The sequence below is a fragment of the Neofelis nebulosa genome, chromosome 9, assembly GCF_028018385.1.
Source record: "Neofelis nebulosa isolate mNeoNeb1 chromosome 9, mNeoNeb1.pri, whole genome shotgun sequence".
Lineage (NCBI taxonomy): Eukaryota > Metazoa > Chordata > Mammalia > Carnivora > Felidae > Neofelis > Neofelis nebulosa.
In genome coordinates this window covers 81,343,363-81,366,521 of record NC_080790.1, presented here as the reverse complement: position 1 = coordinate 81,366,521, position 23,159 = coordinate 81,343,363, and the positions used below count along the sequence as shown (strand labels likewise).

The window sequence follows — 23,159 nt, the reverse complement described above, 5'->3', positions numbered from 1 at the left end:
AATAAAGCTATTCTTACAGATGTAACTGGACTGCAGAAACTTTTACTTTTTTTTAAAGTTTATTTATTTATTTTGAGAGAGACAGAGTCAGTGTGAGCGGGGGAGGGGCGGGGGGGGGAATCCCAAGCAGGCTCTTTGCTGCCAGCTGTGGAGTCCTATATGGGGCTCAAACCCATGAACTGTGAGATGATGACCTGAGCTGAAACCAAGAGTCAGAAGCTTAACCAACTGAGCCACCCAGGTGCCCTGAAAGTAAACTTTTATATCAAAAGTACATAATTCTAATTGGTTGTCTTAATGTTTTGCCATGATTGTAATAGCATTTCAATTTTCTGGAAAGTTTTAATATATTGGGTTTTATTAAGACAAAAGAGGATCATTGTCATGTCCTTATTTGCCCACAGACATTATGAATAAGCAACACTTAATAGCTCATATCTTACAAGAAGAATTCGAGATGCCATTTCATAGTTCTTATAGAAGCAGGGAAGAATCAAAATGTGCTTCCACAAGGCTGCTTTTAAGCAATAGGCTTGAGCAATGGAAAACCGAGGAAGGTAAAAGGACCCACAAGCGACCACCAGGCTGAATGCAAACAGGCTTATTAAGTGATTGACTTCAGTATAGCCATAGGCCCCAGTTGACAAATGGGCTACTTACAACAGGGCATAGTTACCAAAAAAGGAAAATTCCATTTGTTCCCATACTTCCTCACTCCCTCCCATAACTACAGAACTACAGAACCCCCCCCCCCCCCCCCAACACTGCCTCCTGGCAGACTTTCCTTTGCTGTCCTGCCCACTACTCCCTTACAATGTATTCAATACATTGCTATCTCCTTTGTTCTGCCTTGGGCAAATTCTTTCACTGCCTGCATGGCCGCCTCCACCTGTTGGGGTCACACCACAGTCTCCTGGTAAAAGCTATTTCATAAGATAATGCCAAAAAATGTTTTGTTAGATATATTTTAAGTAAGAAATGATTTGGGAAATTGTGACTATTGTTCTGATAGTCACAAAATTATGCTGCCATACTCCTCAAGCTGAAAGAAATTAAATAGAACAAATCAAACAGAACCATTGAATTATTGACACCAGCAGGCCAGACCCAGATGGGGTCCTGCAGGAAGAGGGTCCTTGACTTTGTGAAGGATGGAAATCAAATGCAAACCAGCAGGAAGTGAGAGCAGAGTTTATTGAACATACAGAGAGAACAGATAAAGATGAAGCATCTGGGAGACATGGAAAGGAGCATGTGTCTGATCTTTGTTCAGAGTCTGGGTTTTAAGTTTATTTTTATTTATTTTGAGAGAGAGATAGAGAGCAAGCAGGGGAGGGGCAGAGAGAGAGGGAGAGGGAGAGAGAGAATCCGAAGCAGGCTCCATGCCATCAGCACAGAGCCTGATTCAGGGATTGAACTCATGAACTGTGAGATCATGACCTGAGCCGAAATCATGAGTCAGATGCTTAACCAACTAAGCCACCCAGGCACCCGAGGTGCTGTTCTTTTTAAGATAGAAGCTTAAATCATTTATTTTCAGCTTTTCTAATATTTACATTTAAAGCTGTAAATATCCCTTTAAGTACAACTTTGGCTACTTTCTATAAGTTTTGACAGAATACTTACCTGTCAAGTCATTCCAAGTCATATGGTTTTAAGACTCCATAAAAACCTACATTTTGCTCCTTTTCCTGCTTCTATTCCTTACTAGGACCTGCACCCCCACTTTACACATGCCTTGTAATGCAAATAGCATATGTCCTCCTTGTAAGAGACAGGAGTTAATGATTTCTCTGGAATAGATAACATCTAAGGAAGGACCAGGTGAGAATGATCAGAGGAAGCTGTCATATGCATATTCCAGACCACAGATACTAGAGGGCTCAGCACCATGGCCCCCTGCCTCCAAGGAATAACACTTGGGCCCTCGACTATGTTCTGACTTGTTCTTGGATGCCTGAAAGGACAAATTCACTGGATCACAATCCTCAATAAAAACCCCCAGACTCTGGGGGCGCCTGGGTGGCGCAGTCGGTTAAGCGTCCGACTTCAGCCAGGTCACGATCTCGCGGTCCGTGAGTTCGAGCCCCGCGTCAGGCTCCGGGCTGATGGCTCGGAGCCTGGAGCCTGTTTCCGATTCTGTGCCTCCCTCTCTCTCTGCCCCTCCCCCGTTCATGCTCTGTCTCGCTCTGTCCCAAAAAAAAAAAAAAAAAAAAAAAAAACGTTGAAAAAAAAAACAGAAAATAATAAAAAGGAAGAAAAAAGATAAAGGCAGAAATCAATAAAATAGAAAGCAGACATGCAACAGAAGAAATCAGTAAGATCGACAAATCAAAAATTTTTTAAAATAATAACAATAAAGTATAAACATTAGCAAGATTGGGCAGGAAAAAAAGAAAGAAAACACAAATGACCAGTATGAAATGAAAAGGGAGATGTTAATGTAGATTCCACAAATATTAAAAAAAGATAAGATACTATGAATAACTTTATGCAAATAAATTTGAAAAGTCAGATGAAATGGAAAATTTCCCCCAAAACACAACTAACCAAAAGATAACTAACCAACTTATATAAAAAAAATTAAAATTCTAAATAGCCTTATATCTGTTAAAAAATTGAATCTGTAATTAACCCATTTTAATGCTTCTAGTAATAGTGTTCCAGATTAGTGACTTTAAAACTGTTTTGACCAGGGGTGCCTAAATGGCTCAGTCAGTTAAGTGTCCAACTTCAGCTCAGGTCACGATCTCCAGTTTGTGAGTTTGAGCCCCGTATTGGGCTCTGTGCTGGCTGCTCAGAGCCTGGAGCCTGCTTCAGATTCTGTGTCTCCCTCTCTCTCTGTCCCTCCCCTGCTTGCACTCTTTCTCTCTCTCTCTCAAAAATAAAGTAAACATTTTTTTAAACCATTTTGACCAAAACAATAGGAAATAAATTTTATATTGTGACCCACTGGACATAGATGTATGAGTATAGGTGTGTATGAAATAAAAGTTTTATGGAACAATCCTTACTGTTGTTGAAAATTTCCTATGCCCTTCAAGGCCCTTCTACATGGTCTAAGATCAAGTTGACTAGACACAGATTAATAGGAAAAAGTCAAATTTAATAGCACACACACAGGGAATCCACACAGACATGGAAATTCCAAAGACATTGAGGCAACATGACACTTACATGAGCTAAGGAGACGGGTAGGACTCTGAGGATACAAAAGGGAGAAAGAACATTAGCAGGAAGGTATAAGGAGATGTTTGGAAAACATAGGTACCCTATCATGCAGACAAATTTCTTGGGTAAAGAAGAATCTCTATTAATAGCTCTCTTCCTTGTACTAGCAGACAGTTAATGGAGAGATAAAGAGCCTTTTCCTGAATCTGCTGGGTTTTGATTGTTTTAACTCAAAATAATGTCCATGCCAAAATGGCCTAATCTTAATACGAGGGAACCACTCTGTTACTTTATTTCTCTTCATTTTCCAAATGATGGTTGTGAAGCACTAAATTGATTCTTGTGACCCACTAAAAGGTTGCTGTGTGCAGTATGAAGAACGTTGCTTACATATAGTATTCATTATATAAACGTTTGCTATATATATTACTATTATTATTCATCTATGGATCTCCAGCACTTGCATAATACTTGGCACGTAGTAAGCATTTGATAAATGTCTGTAGAACTAATCTCGTTATCAATGGCCTTTAAGAGAGTGGTCTCAATAGAAAGTTGTAAGTAGTATCCCCTCTTAAAACATTCTTTAACTTCTACTAGGAACTAGGGTATCACCTACATCCATGTCTGTCTCTTATAATCAATAGCAAAAGAAATTTGCCAGCCACCAGAATGAAGAGAAGGCTGTCACGTAGTTGTCATTGGCTACACATGTATAAACTCACTCATTCAGGCAAGGCATCTGTTCACTCCACTGTCATCTCAGTTAAGCAAATTACTTTGGTGGCCCCAAATGTGGCTGAATTTTAACTTGAATTTGGATTACCAACTTTCATAAACAAAGAAAAGGTATACCACCATGATGCAGTATTGAAACTGAGTCTTTGGTATACAAAGCAAGTCAATTCAAGGCAGAGGAAGTTATCAAACCTCTCAAATCACAGAATTTCCAAAGGTAGGTAAAGTTTTTGCAACCAGTGCATACATTGCAATAGTCTATTCCAGTCCATTGAACTACTGTCTGTCAAAAACCTCTGGCCAACATTGAAGAAGAGCTTTTGAACAACCAGTCACAAGTGATTCAATTAAGGCAAGGGAAAACAAAACAGATTTTGACCAAATGGAAAATACAAATAAAACATTAGTATTCTTCGGTGTGTTTCAAATCACTAAATCCTAAGACTTTTCAAGTAATCAAGATCAAGAGCATAGGTTAATAATGGCAGCCTATTTGCCAGAGACTCTTGAGACTCTGGAAACAAAAGGGGGGTTAGGCCAAAACTTTGAATGTGGTGCTGAAAAAGAAAGCGTATGTAATCAATCATATGGATGCATGATTACTATTTTCACTTTGTAAAAAGAGTTTTAGTACAATTAATGTAGCATTTCTCTGTCCTGTCCAAAAAAGTAAATATAAATTAACATAGTGTAACTGGGGCACAGGGATACAACAGTATCTGGCTCCCAAACAGACCAGGTTCGGCCCACTCATTCCTGCTGACAAAATCCAAAGCCAGAGACATGAGTGGCAGTGAAACAAGAAAGGAATTTATTTCAGTAACACTAACAACACTGGGAAGACATCAGACTAACGTCTCAAAAACCATCTCCAAAGTGCTGAAAATATTTCTAGGTTTACATAAGGGAAATGTGGGACAAAGGGCGGTAGGTTCATGCAGCTTGGCAGTAAAGGTCAGGCCTAATATGTGGGGTCTTGCTGGCATCAGGGGGGTCTCTATTGCTTGAGGGAATAGTGTCAGTTCCCATCACAGGATGCTGTACCCACACAGTCTTTTGCCTGAGTTAAGAGATAAGCTGGAAAGAACTTAATCAATTAGAAGGTACAGACTGAAGTCAAAATGGAGGGGGTTGGAGTCCTCTCTCAAAAGCATTTTTCAGTCAGTGGCACTTAAGCACTAAGGCTATCCAGTAATTCAGGGCCTTAATTAGACAAGTATTACCAAACTTGGCTGCTCACTGGAATCATCTGAGGAGATTTTAAATATTAGGGTCCGGGCTTTACCTAGTGAATGAGAATCTTTAGGGGACAGAGCCACTGATGTGAATTATCTTTACACTGATCCCTGATGATCAGCCAGGTTTGAGAGTCAACAGTAGCTGGGAACCAAATAGTGCTCTCGTGGTTTGAAGAATCAATGCACCTCCCTAACTTATTACTAGCGGAAGATTTGGATGGTAAATAAAATAGAGCATATGCATGGTGAATTTCCAACCTTCCACCTGATGTAAGAGCTCTTCTGATAACGATCCTAAAACAATCTTTAGTATAAGACATCAGGAATTTGTTCATTCTTGATACTTACAGTCAATTCATGCTTTTTATTAACACATCTTGTCTGACCAAGATACATTTTTCCCATGCTTTATGAACTCAATACCAGAAGTGCAGGCCAATTTTTCAAAGTGCCACTCTAGCACTATGTTGCATTCTGAGTAGCATTGTATGAAAAAAGATAATAGTAACTTTAATTGGCAGTTTCCTTATCATAAGAGATGTAAAAGTAGGTCCCATCTTGCCATGATTGGAAAGAAAATAATAATTGTGTTTTCAACCAACTGGATGGGTAATTACCTAACCGTATGTCACATAGACAAAAAAATTTGTCTTTTTTTTTCTCCTTATGTCTCCATATTATTTTCTTCTTAGATGAATGCTTCTGACATTTTTCCTTCCATACTTCGCTATTTTCATTATAGGACTTAAACCCAGATATAAATGTACATCCTCCACAACAACTCTTTACAGATTCAGATCTAGCTTCCATAGAATAATTGGCTATTAAAGCTGGAAGGGAACACAGCAGTTATTCAAAATAACATATTGGTTTCATATTAGAAAACTGGGGCTCAGAAGTTGATTTACCAGACTCTACATGAAAGCCAGATTGGAAATCACATCTCCTATTAGCTGAGCATTTTTCCATCTACTATTCTGTTCAACAGATACATACAATGAGGTGAACTGCAATATAAGTGAGGGTATTTTTCTAAATCACTACACATTCACATTTTTAATTAACCTTTTTATTGAGATATAATTCACATACCCTAAAACTCATCCACTTAAAGTTCAATGGCTTTTAGTATGTTCACAGAGTTGTAGAGCAATCACCACAATCTAATTCTAGAATATTTTCATCGCCCCCAAAAAGAAACCCTGTATCTAATACTCACTCCCAATTCCTGACCTTCACTCCAGCCCCAGGCAACCACTATTCCACTTTCTGTCACTACAGATTTGCCAATTTCGGACATTTCATTTAAATGGAGTCATACAACATGTTGTCCTTTGTATCTGGCTTCTTTCAATTTAACATGTTTTCAAGGTTCATCCATATCATTCCTTCTTCTTTTTTTTTTTTTTTTCCCAAGTCATATTCCACTGTATGGATATACCACATTTTGTTAATTCATTCACCATTTGATGGAGATGTTTCTACTCTTAGGCTATTATAAATAGTGATGTGAACATTTATGTACAAGTTTTTCTGTAGGCTTGTTTTCATTTCTCTTGGGTACACACTCAGGAGTGAAATTGCTGGGTTATATGGGAACCCTAAGTTTATCATTTGAGGAACCGCCAACTGGTTTCTGATGCAACAGCACCATTTTATATTCTTACCAGTAATGTATGAGTGTTGCATTTCTCCACAACTCATCAGCACTTGTTATTGTCTTTTCTGATTGTAGCCATTCCAGTTGGTGTTAAGTGGTATGTTCTTGTGATTTTGATTTTAAGTTCCCTACTGATTAGTGATGTTGAGCATCTTTTCATGCACTTATTGGTCATTTGCATATCTTCTTTGGAGAAATGTCTATTCAGATCCTTTGTGCATTTTTATTGAGTTTTTTTTTTGTCTTTTTATTATGGAATTGTAGGAGTTCTGTACATATTCTAGACACTAGTCCCTTAACAGGTATATATGACTTGCAACAATTTTCTTCCATTATATGGACTGTCTTTTCATGTTCTTGATAGTGTTCTTTAAAGCACAACATTTTTAAAATTTTAATGAAAAAAATTCTTTTTTTGACCTTGTGTTCTTGGTGTCATATCTAAGAAACTATTGTCTAATTCAAGGTTACAAAGATTTATGCCTATTTTTCTGCTAGCTTTTTTTTTTTTTAAGTTTTAACTCTTGCAGTTATATCTATGGTCCATTTTGAGTGAAGTTTTGAATATGTTATGACAGAGGTGTTTAAATCCATTCTTCTTCATGTGGATATCCAGTAATCTGACACCATTTGTAGAAAATACAATTCTGTTTCCATTAACTGTCTTAGCAACCTTGTCATAAATCTATTGCCCATAAATGTGAGGGTTTACTTCTGGACTCTCAATTCTACTCCATTGATCTATATGTCTATTCTAATGCCTGTACCACATTCTCTTGATTACTGTAGCTTTGTAGTAAGTTTTAAGATTGGGAAATGTGATTCCTCTCACTTTGATCTTATTTTTCAAGATTGTTTTGGCTACTCTGAGTTTCTTGAATATCCATGCAAACTTGAGGGTCACATTGGCAATTTTTGCAAAGAAGTCATCTGGAATTTTGATGAGGACTGCAATGAATCTGCAGGTCATTTGGAGAGTACTACCATCTTAACAATATTAAATTTCCTGATACATGAACATGGGATGTCTCTGCACTTATTTAGGTGTTCTTTAATTCCTTTCAAAAATGTTTATAGTTTTCAGAGTATTATACCTCTTTTGTTAAATATATCCCCAAGAATTGTATTCCTTTAGATGCTATTATAAACAGAATTGTTTTCTTAATTTCATTTTTGGATTGTTCATTGCTAGTCTATAAAAATACAGTTGATTTTTGTAGGTTGGTCTCATATACTGTAACTTTGTTCAATTCATTTATTAGTTCTAATAGTTTAGTGGAGTCCTTAGGATTTTCTGTATGCAAGATCATGTCATCTAAAATAGAAATAGTTTTATTTATCCCTTTCCAGTATGGATACTATTTTTTTTTTCTTGCCTAACTGTCCTACCTGGAACCTCCAGTAAAATGTTGAGTAGAAATAATAAAAGCAGACATCTTGTCTAGTTTCTGATCTTGGGGGAAAGCTTTCAGTCTTTCACTATTTTAAGTACGATGCTATCTGTGGGGTTTTGTAAATGCCACTTACCAAGTTAAGTAAGTTCCCTTCTATTCCAGTGTGTTGCATGCATTTCTCATAAAAGGGAGTTGCATTTTGTCAAATGCTTTTTCTGCTTCTATTTAGTCATGTGACTTGTCTTTATTCTATTGACATGGTATATTACATTAATTGATTTTCAGATGCTAAAGCAATCTTGTATTCCTGAGATATATCCCACTTGGGCATGGGGTATAATCCTTTATATATGTTGCTGGATTCAATTTGTATGTTTTTGAGGATTTTTGTGTTTGTAGTCATAAAAATATTGGTCTGTAGTTTTCTTGTGATGCCTATTTCTAGTTTTCGTTTCAGGATAATATTGGCCTCACAGAATGAGTTGAGGTGTATTCCATCCTCTTCTATTTTTTCAAAGAAGCTGTGAAGGATTGGTATTAATTCTTCTTTAAATGTAGAATTCAACAGTAAAATTACCTGGGCTTAGACTTTTCCTTGTTGGAAGTTTTAAAACCATTAATTTAATCTCTTACTTGCTATTGGTCCATTCAGATTTTCTTCTTGAGTCAATTTTAGATAGTTTGTGTCTCTCTAGGAATTTGTCCATTATGTAAGGTTATATAATTGGTTGGCATACAAATGTTCAAGTATTCACTTATAATCCTTTTGATTTCTCCAACGATTATAGTTTTGGTAGTAATGTCTCCCCTCTCATTCCTGATTTTAGTAATTTTATTCCTCTCTCTTTTTTTTCTTGGTCAGTCTAGAAAAAGGTGTATCAATTCGGTTGATCTTTTCAAGGAACAAATTTTTTGTTATTTTCTCCATTGTTTTTCAATTTTCTCTTTCATTTATTTCCACTTCAATATTTGTTATTTCCTTCCTTTTTCTTGATTTGGGTTTAGCTGGCTGTTCTTTTGCTAGTTTCATAAAGTAAAACGTTAGGTTAAATTTTGAGATCTTTTTCTTTTGTAACGTTCCCATTTATAGCTATACATTTCTGAGTTCTGCTTTCAGTATATTCCATAAGTTCAGGTATGCTGTGCTTTTGTTTCCATTCATTTGAAAGTATTTTCTAATGTCTTGTGATTTCTTCTTTGACCCATTGGTTATTGTGTTGTTCAATTTAATTTGTATATTTCTCAAATTTCCTCATGTTACTGACTTCTAAATTCCATTATGGTTAGAGAACTTTCTTTGCATAATTTCGACCCTTTTAAATGTATTGAGGCTTGTTTTACAGCTTAGCATATAGGATATATATCCTGAAGAATGCTCCATGTATCCTTGAGACAAATGTGTATTCTGCTGTTAGTGGGTGGAATGTTCCACAGATGTCTATGAGGTCTGGTGTTTATAAATGAGAAAAATGAGATACCTTTGGGATTGGTGGATTACTCAGTGTTGCATATCACTTGGTCACAGAAGTGTAACTATAAGGGTGAATCATGTAAAACTGACATTCTTGAACATCAAAAACTAATGATTATCAGCAATTTCTTATAGTTCAACTTCACAGAACCTAAGTCTCCTGACTTTCAGTCCAGTGTGCTTATCACTTAACTAGAATATTATATTAGGATAGGCTGTGCTTCATAAGGCACATACCATGAACTATTCTTGGCTTACCACAATGAATACTGATTTCATGTTTGTCTTATTCTATGCAGGTACTGTAATTTCCCTCCAAATGGTGACTTAGCAATCACAGCTGCTTCTATTCTGTGTGTTGCCTTCTAGGACATGTGTCAGGGGAAGAAAACTTCAGGATCATATGGCATGTTCCCAATGGTGAGCCCTATGGGTGACTTAGATCACTTTTGTGTATATTCATTGGCTTAGTCATATGGCCCAATCTTACTCTGTGTGGTCACCTTACTTCCAATACAATTTTCTATCCCTAGGCAATTACATTGAGAATATAGTCTAACCTGACAGTAGGATGTGTCTTCCCATCTCAACAGCTCAGCACCTCTTTGGTTTTTCTCATTTTAATAATATTTAAAATGTGTTTTCAACAATTCAAAATGTAGGTCTTAAAGAGGTCTCAGAATTAAAATATGAGGGGCACCTGGGTGGCTCAGTCGGTTAAGTGTCCAACTCTTTTGATTTCAGCTCAGGTCATGATCTGACAGTTCCCGTGTCTGACTGTGCACTGACAGTGTGGAGCCTGCTTGGAATTTTCTCCCTCTGCTTGTTCTCTCTCTCTCTCTCTCTCTCTCTCTCTCAATAAATAAATAAACTTAAAAAAAGAATTAAAATATGAAACAAATCTTCTGGTGACTTTTTCCTAATGTGAAGCTCTATCATATTTTACCTAGTTTAGGAGAAGATATTAACAAGAAAAAACAACCCCCCATAAAGACCATAATAAACTCATTAGAGGTTTTCTGAGGGCCACAGCATAAAAGACAGGCTATTTCCCTCCACCATCTGCTGGTAAACAAACAAACAAACAAACAACTTTTGAATTACATGGCCCTCTATAAATTGGAAAGGGCCATCAACTTGGCGGGTCTGTATAATCCCTATCTCTACACATCTCCTAAGAGCCCTCTTAGTAACCGAACAATTTCACAGTTCTAGAACTACTTAGAGATGCCTGGTTGTGGCCACTACAGCTCTCCTAAAGCCTTAACCTGGGAAAAATCTCATTTCAACTCTGTTTAAGTATCTCCTCATACACCCACCAAGGGAGTCAAGTGCAATTTTTCAATAGGCTCGGGAATAGGAACTTGGATGTGTGCTCTCTATATGCAATTTTCCATTGTCTTTAAATTCCAGGATGGCTGAGAAATAATTTCCAAACACATTCTTTTAAAGAAAACTCAAGGAGGTCTGTGAGTAGCTGATGTCAACTGTGAACACTGAGATGAGAACTCAGGAAGGGGCTAGCCAGTATTGTGGCAACCGTCTCTGGCCAGGGCCCTGACGTGGAAAAAGCAGGAGCCTCTCTGTGGTTTAGTGAGGAGCTCGGGAAGTCCAAAGAAGGAAAACAATTTCAATTTCTAGGATCTGACACTAACGGACCCCAAGTCCATTTTGTGCTTAACCCAAAATGAAGTATTGAGAGAAATTTATAAAATCTTAGTACCACAGAATGGTCAGAGGAACTGGCAAATTTTTACTCTCATAGGAGAATGGTTTTTCATGTAACCCATAACCCCATAAAAGGCATCTAGGTTTCTCTAGATGCATCTATTTGTTTATTCCACTGGTTTGGTTCCAACAGGTGGCAATATTTTGGGCCAGTGGTTAACTTCTGTTATTCCCTAGTCTTACCTCTGGCCTTGACTTTAAAGATATACATTTTACGGTTGTGGAAGGTAAAAGAATCTGGTATGTTTTTATCATTAAGGACTTGAATTTCTTTTCAACAGCAGTTCTCAAACATTTTGATCTGAGGATTCATTTACACTCTTAAAAATGATCAAGGAACCCCAAAGAGCTTTTGTTAATCTGGATTATAACTATCCAAGTTTATGGTATTAGTAATAAAAACTGAGAAATTTAAAACATTAATTCATTTGAAGATAATAATATTCCCATGTTATAGGGTACCATAAATAACAATCTTAAAGAGAAACAGCTATATTTTCCAAAACAAATATTTAGCTTTTTTTTTTTGCAAATCTCTTTAATGTCTCAGTTAGAAGATAGTTGGAGGGGCGCCTGGGTGGCGCAGTCGGTTAAGCGTCCGACTTCAGCCAGGTCACGATCTCGCGGTCCGTGAGTTCGAGCCCCGCGTCAGGCTCTGGGCTGATGGCTCGGAGCCTGGAGCCTGTTTCCGATTCTGTGTCTCCCTCTCTCTGCACCTCCCCTGTTCATGCTCTGTCTCTCTCTGTCCCAAAAATAAATAAATAAAAAAAAAAAAAAAAAAAAACGTAGAAGATAGTTGGATTCATATACACTGTCCTTTCTACATTCAATCTGCTGCAATGTTATTTTGGTGAAAGAATATAAAGAAAATCCTTCCTCATGCAGAAAAGTAGACAAGGGAGAAGTATTTTCATAATCTTTTCAGATAATTTTGCGTGTTTTTCTTTAACACTAAACCCAAACTCAGCTAGTGGTAGTTTCTTAAAGTTTAATGCAGTGTGGAATCTAAGACCCTATCATGAACTTCTCATACTCTGTGACATTAAAATTCATCAGCCTGGATGTTCTCCAACATCAAAAATCAATTCTCTGATTCTCCAGACACTAACTGAATATCCTACAATTTAACTTTATTTTGAGACTCCCTGGAGTTAGTGGCAAACTCCACAGGATTAAGGGCTCAGTCCCACAAGGACATTCCCACTTTATTTATTTATTTTTAAATGTTTATTTATTTTTGAAAGAGAGCGAGAGAGACCAAGTGCGAGTTGGGGAGGGGCAGACAGAGGGAGACAGAATCTGAAGCAGGCTCCATGCTCTGAGCTGTCAGCCCACAGCCTGATGTGGGGCTCAATCCTATGAACTGTGAGATCATGACCTGAGCCGGTCAGACCCTTAACCAACTGACTGAGTCACCCAGGCGCCCCAGGACATTCCCACTTTAGATGCCAGTCACAAATATTGGGTCTCCAAGTTACCTGTATCTCTTTCTGACTTGGCTACAAATCAGAGGTTCCCATGACCCCCACTCCCACCCTCAGTTTTGATTATAGTATGATGGCTCACAAAACTCAGGGCAACAGTTTACTTATTAGTGATTTATTATAAAGGATACAAGTCAGGAACAGCCAAATGGAAGAGATTCTTAGGTCAAGGCTGTCTGTGTGCACAGAGCTTCCATGCCATCTCCACATGGCCACCCTTCCAGCACCTCGATAGCTTACCCACATGGAAGCTCTCCAAACCCTATGATTTAAGTGTTTTTATGGAGGTTTCATCCCACAGGCAGGATGATTAAGTCATTCTCCAGCCCCACACCTCCCCCCAGAGGTTGCGGGAGGTGGGGCTGAAAGTCCCAGGTTTCTAATCAAGTTTTGGTCTTTGTGGTGACCAATCCCCATCTGAAGCTAGCTAGAGTTGACTGATTAGAACAAAAAATACTATCACCCAGGAAATTCCAAAAGATTTAGGAGCTTTGTGTCAGGAACCAGGAACAAAGGCTAAATATTAGAACAAAAGATGTTCCTGTCACCCCTACCTTTGTGGAAATTACAAAGTTTTAGGAGCTCTGTGTCAAGAAATCAGGGAAACGGCCAAATATATAACATACAGATATTTCTTATTCAGCCACAATCTATCAATATTCAATATACCAAGAAAGAAAGAAAAGAGAGTAAGAAAGAAAAGGTTTTAGCATCACCACTGATTTCATCAGAAAAAAATCTTTAAATATTGGGATACTGTCAAACTCCTAGTGGCAGATACAGGTTTTCCAAAAGCTTGAATTTTCACTTGAAAGCCTGAATTTTATCACTGGCAATGGATAGCATCAGTTGTTTTCCTGAAGTGACGGGCTCATTTCATTCATTTTGGAGAAAATGTCTGCCAAATACCCAAGTCTGTGTAACCACAGTTTGTCTGTCAGCTCTTCTTTCAAGTAAAAATGGTGTTCCATGAAAAAAAAAGTATCACAAACCACCATGAAGAGCTTCGCCTGCAGACAACCACCAATCTCATTTTATTCCACTGCCAAGGTTCATGCTAAGTGGCATCAATTTTACCCACCATTACTTTTGTGTCATCAGAAAAAAATGTCTAAATAGTGAAGACAACTAATGTCTTAGCATTAATGGGAAAACAGCCTAAGGCATTATAGACCCAGGGGTCCAAGAATCACACTTTGAGAACCACTGCATTAGAAACTATCCTTTTGTTATAGAGACTAAATAATGCTTTCCTGAAGTTCATTTATAGAAACAAAAAGAACTAGAATTACTTGCAAATACCCTAAGAAAAATACTCAGTCATTTTTGTCACCAATGTGTAAACCCCTAGAAAGAACTGTATCTTTTAATATTTGAACAGCACACTGGGAATGCAATAAATAATAACAATGAAAGTTTATGTTTATTGTAATATTTACCACTGGGAGAGAATTGTGCTATGTATTTTAAAGGCATTATCTCCAATATTGTATAGTACCATATCCTCACTTTATAGATGAGGAAAATGGGACACATATGGGAAAAGAACTTGACAGGGTCACAAGCTGTATGTGGTACAGTAAAGATCTGAACACACAAGGCCTAATTCCTAGAGCTTGGTTGGACCCATAAACCCTGGATTATGTTCTATGTCTCATCTAAACTCCAAATTTCTTATTGTGTATCTCCCACGTATGTATGACCATTTAAATCTTCAAGGAGAAACCACATGTCTCATGTCAACCACAGTGCCTAAAGTAAGGGCTTAATAAATACTGGGATGAGTGACCAAAGGACCAAGTAAACCACCTTGCTATCTTTAAGCCACGATGGTTGGTAACCATGTAAAAAGTGAAATTCTGATGTGGTAGGGTCCCCTTCCTAAGGAGAGAAAAAAAGAGAGAAAAGGGGGAAAAAAACCCAGAAAACTTCAAGGTAAGCTGGCTATGCACCTAAGTGACAACATCCCTCATGACCTTGTAAACTGAGATTACTTAATCAGACTGTTACCAAAGAAATACAAAGTGTATTTAAAAACTATGCCACTGGACGTTGGGGGGCTCAGTTCTTTGGGTACACACCCAACTGAGCGGTGCCAGCAGGAATAAAGTTGCTTCCTGGAAAGAAATGCCTCGTTGTCACCGCTCTGTGTGAGAATCCTGCTACACGGAAATGGTGAGCTCCATCCATATTCTATTTAACTCATTAGGAAGGGCACCCACAGGGTAGACCAAAAGAGGCTGGCTCCTTAAAAGCTTGATAAGTTTTATGTGTTCATGTGTGTGCGGGTGTGTGCACACATATCTCTATTACCCATTTGCTAAAAAGATACACATATAGTTAAGACAGTTAACAAACAGGTAAGGTAGACCAAAACAAAACTAGTTTATCTTTTCCAGGGCAATAAAACCCCCAACAGCTTTGGGGTTGACTTCTAGACCAGGCTCTAAACCCTAAAGTCCTATCCATTTCTGCAGATTAAGAAGTCACAGTGCTCTAGGGCTGTACACTGTTCTGGCCTTTATCAGTTGCGTATTAATCAACTACACCTAGACAACAAAATTACATCCCCCAGACTATCAGCAGAGTGAGGTCCGCGAAGAACTAAAGGTCAAGCTTTTACAAAGTAGACTGATCAGAAAATACTGGCAAGTACCCCAAACTCAAGCAGTTTTGTCTTTTTCCAAGTTTGGCCTTTCTTCGTTTTCCCAGGTTTGGGATTTTTTTCGTTCTCAAACATTATACCTGTTTTCTGGATGTCGGCCGCACGTTTCTCTGTAATTTCCTGGGATGGAATTTCTTTCCGGGGGAGGACGGGAGGCGCAAGAGCTGGGCGCAGGATCCGGCGGCGGAGATGCGCAGGGGCTGACGGGGTCCCGGGGCCCCTCCGCCGTCCCGCGTCTCCCCGCGCGGCCCCAGGCGGCGCGCGCGGCCGGGGACGGAGGCGGGGGCGCGCACAGCGGGCTAGGCGGCGCGCGCGGGCGGGCGCCGAGTGGGGCGGCGGCGAACTCGCCCCCAGGAGAGGGCCTCGGGCTCCCGGCTTCCTCCTTCCGGCGCGCCGCCTCATCCCGGGCTGGGCGGGCCGCGGCACGGAGGCCGCCGGTGGCGGCGCCGAGGCGTCCGGGCGGGGTGGGCCTCCCGCGCTCCCGGGACGCTGGGACCCCCGCGCGCTTCGGCCCCAGGCCCGCGAGGCCCGGGCAGAGCTTCGCCGCCAGCTCCGCGGAAGGGCCCGAGGACCCCGGCGAGCTCCGGCTCCGCGGAGGGTGAGCTCGGGGTCCGGCGGGGTGTGGGTGTCGTAGACCCCGGGGCCCCGACCCCCACCCCGTCCCGGGTGGACAGGAAAACGGGGTGAACCGGTCTTTCTTTGTGAGCACCATCCCAGTGTGTTTTGGTGACTTGAAGACCTCTCTAGTTAGTGGGATTAATGAGAGGAACCTTCATCACGGTAATTATGCAATAAGGCGGCGTCCTTGTTGCGGGATGGTGTGACCGGTGGAATGATTGATATTTGGTGATCTATAATTTACTTCTTTCATCTTTGGCTGAGAATTTGCATTTGTGATTGGGTGGAAAGAGAAAGAAAATGTTTCACTTGAGTGCAAGGAGCATGCAAAGAGAGTGAGAGAGAGCAGGGAAGAAGGAACATGTGCACCCTTTCCTAAGTGCACGATTAAGCACGGTTTTGGTGGGTGAGAGGGGAAAGGATGGTTGGAAACGCATCTTTCCTGCCAAATAGGCTCCACAGAATGCTCTCAGCCCTGATTTTGATAATGAAGGACTGGTCAGAAGTTGGAGGTTGAGGTATAAATTTCTGCACTTCTGGCTAGGGAGATGAACCAGGTTTTCCAAAAGCTGTCGTTTTTGTTTTCCAAGTCTCTAAAGGCAGGAAAGGGCCGGTCAGTGAATGAATAGAAGGCAGTGCAGCCAGGTTCTGTCTGGTTAGCTAAGCGGGAGGACTGTCATAAAGAGTTTTTTTGTCTGAAGCACCCAGAGGCTGGGGCTTTGGGCCATAAAGAGTTGGGTATTGGTCAGTTTTAACTGCCAGAGTGAGAAATGTCTCAGACATTCTTAAAATTAGACAGCTCAATTTAGCTCGGGCTTGCTGATCTCCACTACCTACTTATTCACTCTGAAATTTTCAGTGACTGGGTTAAAAAGAAAAGACACAAAGAGAAACTAACCCCCCCCCTCCCATTTTGAGCCCATCTTGGCTCAAAATTGGAATTTCTATCTTTGCTCTTGACCCTGAAAGAATAGAATCTCAAAGAAATACCTGAGAGGAAAATTCTTTCCTTACCCAAAGTGAAAACCAGAGTGCTTGCAAAACTGAACAAAGAAAGAAAAGAATCAGGAAATATCCCAGGCAATTTGCAGTTATATTCAGATCATTTTTCAAATGCTTGAGGTTGTACAATAAAAGGGTGGGAGAAAGCTAGAAATAGAAATGGGGGAGAGGTGAATTCAGGACCTTTGAGATTGCAGGAATGAAGAGTCTTTTTTCTTCTGATATAGGTCTGGAAGAATCTGGATGTGAGTACGTAAAGCTTCATCTTTCCATCTGCATAACGTGAAATTGCTTTTAATTTTAACATTGAACTCTTAAGAGTAAAAGGAAACACAGCTAGACTGTGCTACATGCATCCCAGGCAGTTGGGGCTGTATTATGTGTTAAATGAGTTGTATGTTTATTTTGTCAGCCAACTCTATTAAATCTGTAATCTCTAATTCCACGCGTTTGGCTTGTTTCCAGTTACTCATTCATGATGTGTCATTTGGCTAGAAATTGCCAGGATGTTAAAGCCTAAAGAAATACAAAACCCAAAGAACATCTTGCATTGGAAGATTTCATCATCCCATCATCCTCTACAGGAATTCTTTACCCAAAGAATTCTTTATGACATTCTTTATGTCAAACATAAAATAGATATAACAGGATTTAATTATTTTTTGCAACAGAACTTATTTCATTTTTTGTATGAATTTACATGAGGTTTTTAAACAGGTACTTCTTTTGGTACATTTAGAATATTTATTCATTTGTCAAAAATTCCATATACAACCCACCTCTGTAAGAAACCTGTTGTGCAAACTGTACTTGAATAATCAAAGTGGTTGACTGTTTCCAAAATATAAACCAAGTTGTGTTACATAAGATCTTATCATTTTTAATGGTGCTTATTGTTTGTTTTTTTTTTAATTATCCTATACGGTGACAGGAGGAACCAAGAACCTCAGGCAGAGCAAATACTTCAAGGAAATGTGGACCCCAGGCTTCAGAAGGTGCGTGAAGGAGAATGTGATCTCACTAGTTATTTGAGATTCCTCTCATTTAGTATTCTTACTGCCTCTTTTCTTGCTTGTATGGAAATTTTGGGAAATTTAAAAGCCTTAAGTAGGAGTATGTACACTTCTACTTAGAAATGTTTCCTGAAATATAATAATAGAAGCAACCTCTTCAGCCTGGGATTAAGTGAGTTTGGTACTGGCTGAGAGCAGTGCCTGAAGTGTAGATAGCCCCAGGCAGGCGTTTGCTGTTTGTTATTGTTATTCATGAGAATCTGTCTCAGACACATTCTTCAGCTGGACAGAGTAAAGGGTATGTTTTCATCCTGGTAACTAAGGCTGATCAGTCGTTCTGAGACTGTAAATTTTAGTAATGATTAATGGCCCAGTAGACAAAGGAAATTTCTGAACTTAGATTGAGAGAAGCCCTATGAATTTAGAAGTCACAGCGACTGTCATGGCACTTTATATATATATTATAAATTCATACACAATATTTTATCTTACTACCTTGTCATTTTTAGTGATTTTATTGATTAGGTAATGACATTTTAGGTCCAAATACAAAGATATGGAATAGTTGATTGTTGAATGTCCCCAGTTGCTCCAGCCCTCAGCTACCTAATCTCCCTTCTTCCTATCAATCCCCCAAAGGCTACCAGTTCCTTGTGCATTACCAGGCTTTTTTGTTGAAGTTTGCCTTAGTGCCTGATTATGTTTTGAATTACTGTTTTAAAAACTGAACACCGGACTCGTGATCCTTTCCCTGGGGTATGTATGTGGTGGGGGTGGGGACTCAGGAGTTGCCAGCTCAGTAAAGGACCCTTGACAGGATGCTTTATCTGGGCCACTTCCTAGCCCTTTAGCTCACTCAGCATGAGGGACACTGTCTCCTTGCTGCTTTGGGGACACTGGGACACCGACCAAGCTGTTGGCTCAGGTGCTACATGATTTCCCTCACTCTATTCCATCTCTTCTCAACATTCCCCTTACCCTTCTCTCAATCGTGGCACTTAGCACTTGATGTGATTATATATATTAATAGCTCTATTTGTTTATGGCCTATCTGCCTCTGTAGAAGCACCATGAGAGCAGGGAGTATATGTTGTCATATTCCCAAGGCCTAGAACAGCTCCTGGCTCAAAGTGGGCACTTTGTCAATATTGCTGAATGAATAAATGAGATTTGGGAAAAAAGCTATTGTAAACAGAGTTAAATGGGCTTATTTACCACAGGACTTTTTCAGAACCTTCAATAAGCAAGCATGCATAGAAAAAGTAGAACAAGGCAGGTGGGAATCAAGCTCTTCAGCACAAACCCAGAAAGGTTTTGTGTTTTTGGATGGCAGCTCAAACACAGGGAAAAGCCACTGGCAGGAATATTATTGGCAGCTGACCAAATGGATTTACAAGCATCTTTTTGCAAATGCAGGGGAGAGAGAATTTGCACCAGAAGATGGCAATAGAACCAAACCCATTGTTAGTCATTACAAACATGTACAATGTGCACTTTTAGTTTAGAGAGAGGGGGAAAAAAAAAAAAAAGACTGGGATTTCTGGTAGGTTCAGCTGTGTTCTTGCTTAGCTCACCCTGCTTTCCACATAAGAGGGGAAACCACCTTATCCACTAGTTCTGACTTGTGGGTTTTCTGAGTCCAGCCCTCTGGCTAGGTCTCAGAACCTGATATCTTGAAGTGAAACTCTCATTTAATGACTGGAAATAAGAAAGCTCTGAAGATGGGTATGCTGACTCCTGGGGGCCCAGGGGCCCTTTCAGGGCAGCACACCATGACCACAGGGGGCCTGGGGCACGCTCAGGTTTGCCACCATTAGCTGCAAGAGGCAACTTGGGAGTTGTCTTGGCTCCTTGAACAAAGGAGAGTTAATTACAAAAAATGTCAGGCTTTTTAAAGGCCATTTGTCACCGGGCTGCAGGGAAAGCCGTGGCCCTTGGCAGAGCCATAGAGGAAAGACTGTTCATTTTAAGCCCCAGTCTCTGCACACAGAAATAGTGAGTCTTGAGGGTGTCATTGTTGGACAGGAGGTAAACCCCATGGAGAATTTGTATATTCAGGGGAAGCAGTGCAGGTAGTGGCGTGGGCTTGGAGGAGTTGGGCCTAAGGGAATTTGGAATCCCTTTCTTTTTTGTTTAAACAAATGGGTGAATTACTGTAATTTTTCCAAGGTCAGACCAAATCCAAATTCTACAGAGGCTAGTTACCTCTAGGCAGGAGGGCTGGAAAAGAACAAATGGGAACAGTGATAGAGGTCTATGATTCTAATTAAACCTTGTTAAGCTGTTTTTTCAGGGTACATGTAATTCAGAGCATCAATAGATGCTAGTTGACAGATAATCTCTTGCTACTAGTTTTCATTCTTATAATGGAAAGAAGTGGTGGGAGAATGGCTATTATGTCAGAATGCCTAGAATCTGCATTTTAATAAGATCCCCAGGGATTCATGTGGGCATCAGAAGTTGAGGAGGGCTGGGGGCTTGGACCAGCAGTTCTCAGCCCTGGCTGCTCATTAGAATCCTGTGTGGAGCTTACAAAACAAGTCCTGGATCCATCTCCAGAGATTTGTGTTGTTTGGGCTCCAGTGTTCTTGGGGCCCAAGACATTGCTATATTATTTAAAAGCTCCCCAGGTGATACTAAAGTACAGCCAGGGCTGGAACACTGCCCTAAACATAAAGCCAAACATCATTAGGTAGATACCTAGATTGAGAATGCATGTAGTCTCAAAGCAGAAGCATGCTATGGCTAACTGGAACCCCTAGTCTGTAGGATTTCTGAAAATCCAACCCGTCAGATACTGTGGATCTTACTAGTTGTGTGCTAGTTTTTAGAGACCTCAACTATGATGATGGTAAGCTAGTTTTTAGAGACCTTGACAACGATGACAATGATGATGGTGGTGGTGGTGGTGGTGGTGGTCTAGGACGGTAGGTCTAGGTGGTGATGTGAACCGCTTAGCTGGGTTAGAACACTCCTGCTCCACTTACGGAAATGATGTTGAGCCTGCGGAATGGCCAGGTAGATGGTGCTTTACATTTTTGACTCTGTGCCTGAGAAACAGCTTCAAAATTTAAATCAGATCATGACACTACTACCTTTCTTCTCATGGAGAGCTCTCTTCAGTGGCTTTGCATTGCTCGCAAGGTGAAACTAAATTCCATAACTGCTGTTTTAAGATACAGTGTTGTGTGACCATATCTGCTTTTGCTCGTCTCTAACCGTGCTCTGGAAACTCCAGCCACAGGGGTTTCCTTTGGTTACTCAGGGGCCCCTGGCTTACTCCTGTGTACCCCCGGGCCGCTATTCCTTGCTGGTCACCTGGTCTGGAACCTGTGCCTTTACCACCTTACGAAACTGCTATCTCTCATCTCTGCCTAGGTTCTGTCCCGTTGTATTTTCCTCTCACAGCATCATGTCTTTCTATCTCATACCACTTAGGGGATAGACTCTTTGATGCATGGGGGTGTCTCCGTTAGACTATAGGCTCCATAAGGACATAAACTGTGTATATGTGTTTGGTTTGGGACTCATTGTTGTATCCCTGGCATTTATTTTTTTGGATGGATGAATATACGTTTTCATGATGAATTTGGCAAATAAGTATTTTTTAGGTTATTGTGTCCTTAAAACTATATGCAGATATACATCTACTCCTGTTTGTGTGTTATATGTTGTAAACTGTAGAGATACCAGACCTGAGGGGAAGGGTATTTTGAGAGGGACCAGGCTTTAGTCTTACTGGTTCTGGTTGGTGCACGTAGCACATGACTTGGAGAACAAGTCCTGGTTTATCTAAATTTTTGCCATGACAGCTTTTTCTCTTAAGTCTATGTGTGATTTGTGAACTGCCTTACTGTAGATGATGAAAAAGGTAAGTGCTTAAAAACAGTGCATCTCTCCACCTCAGGCTTTCTCCCCGCAGCAGGAGCCTCCCTAGAAAGCATCTGCATATAATGTAGTGTTTCCTTGCAGGCCCTGGGTGAACAAGCCTTCCCATCTTCTGCAGGAGGCCCTGCCTTTCTCTGTGCAGGGAAGACCACCCTCCCTAACCCCTGCTGCTGCTTCTGTCAGAGGAGTTGAGTCTTACAAAGTGTAACACCCCTATGGAGGAGTAGGTCTGGAGGAGTAGGTCTGGGGTACAGCGTGATTAGAGCCAGGCAGGGGCATAGGGGGCCTCCAGCCTTATTTGTAACACTTTCTTTCCTTTACAAACACTCAAGTAAGTACAGCAAAACTATTAGAGCCCAGAATCTGTTTTTGTTATTTTATTCTTTGTACTTTATGTTTTAAATATTAAATTATTTTTAAAAGCTAAATGAAAACTAGTGGGGACAGATATATTTACTAAATATTCAGACACATGTTGAATTTGTCACTTAACCACATTTTCTCCTGGCTGGAAAAGTGTTTACCATCCATTTCCAAGTGGTAAGGAAACTGCAGTTAGTAGAAGTCAGGTAGAAAAAATAAATAAAAACACCAGGGTGCATGTATGTGAGTGGCATTATTTGTATTTTGTCAGCTTTTATTATAAAATGGATACATGCTTGCTGCAAAAGTTTTTCTTTAATGTATAGATGTACAAAGCAAAAAATAACTGCTCTCATCCTCTCAAGATTGTATTGTATACATGTATATATATGTTTATATGTGTATATAATCACATACCTTCATATATGTAATTTTTTTACAGATAGGGTCACACATTCAGCTTTGCAACTTGCCCTTTCTGTTTACATATAAATTGATATTTTGAATCTATGTTATTGGCTTGCCCTTCAGCACAGAGTTTTATTTAAAATTAAAAAAAATTTTTGGACTTCAGGGACATTTATTAACCCCCCCGGTCAGTATGTTTAAGTTGTATGTCTGTTCAAATGCATGTAATGCTGTGATTTATAAAATGTGATTTTATTTGCAAGTAATACTGAAGTCCTAGTAGCTTTTAATTGTTTTCTAGACTCAGGTAATAGATAT

The 23,159-nt window shown here is 39.8% G+C and overlaps 2 protein-coding genes across 15 annotated transcripts in view; one reads left to right on the top strand and one right to left on the bottom strand.

Annotated features, from left to right (window-relative positions):
• Nucleotides 1-15,795, bottom strand: part of NMS (neuromedin S) — a 46,393-nt gene extending 30,598 nt beyond the window's left edge. For 9 of the 10 annotated variants that reach the window (XR_009248718.1, XM_058684441.1, XM_058684444.1 and 6 more), the window contains exon 1: nt 15,630-15,795. The gene's annotated coding sequence lies outside the window, so the exon portion shown is untranslated. Of the gene's footprint in view, nt 1-3,177; nt 3,203-15,629 lie in introns of all 10 variants that reach the window. The other variant, XM_058684438.1, reaches the window with a different exon arrangement.
• Nucleotides 15,796-16,008: 213 nt separating this feature from the next.
• CHST10 (carbohydrate sulfotransferase 10) overlaps nt 16,009-23,159 on the top strand; it is a 30,065-nt gene continuing 22,914 nt past the window's right edge. For 3 of the 5 annotated variants that reach the window (XM_058684431.1, XM_058684430.1, XM_058684434.1), the window contains exons 1-2: nt 16,009-16,147; nt 18,101-18,164. The gene's annotated coding sequence lies outside the window, so the exon portion shown is untranslated. Of the gene's footprint in view, nt 16,148-17,396; nt 17,419-18,100; nt 18,165-23,159 lie in introns of all 5 variants that reach the window. The other 2 variants (XM_058684432.1, XM_058684433.1) reach the window with 1 other exon arrangement.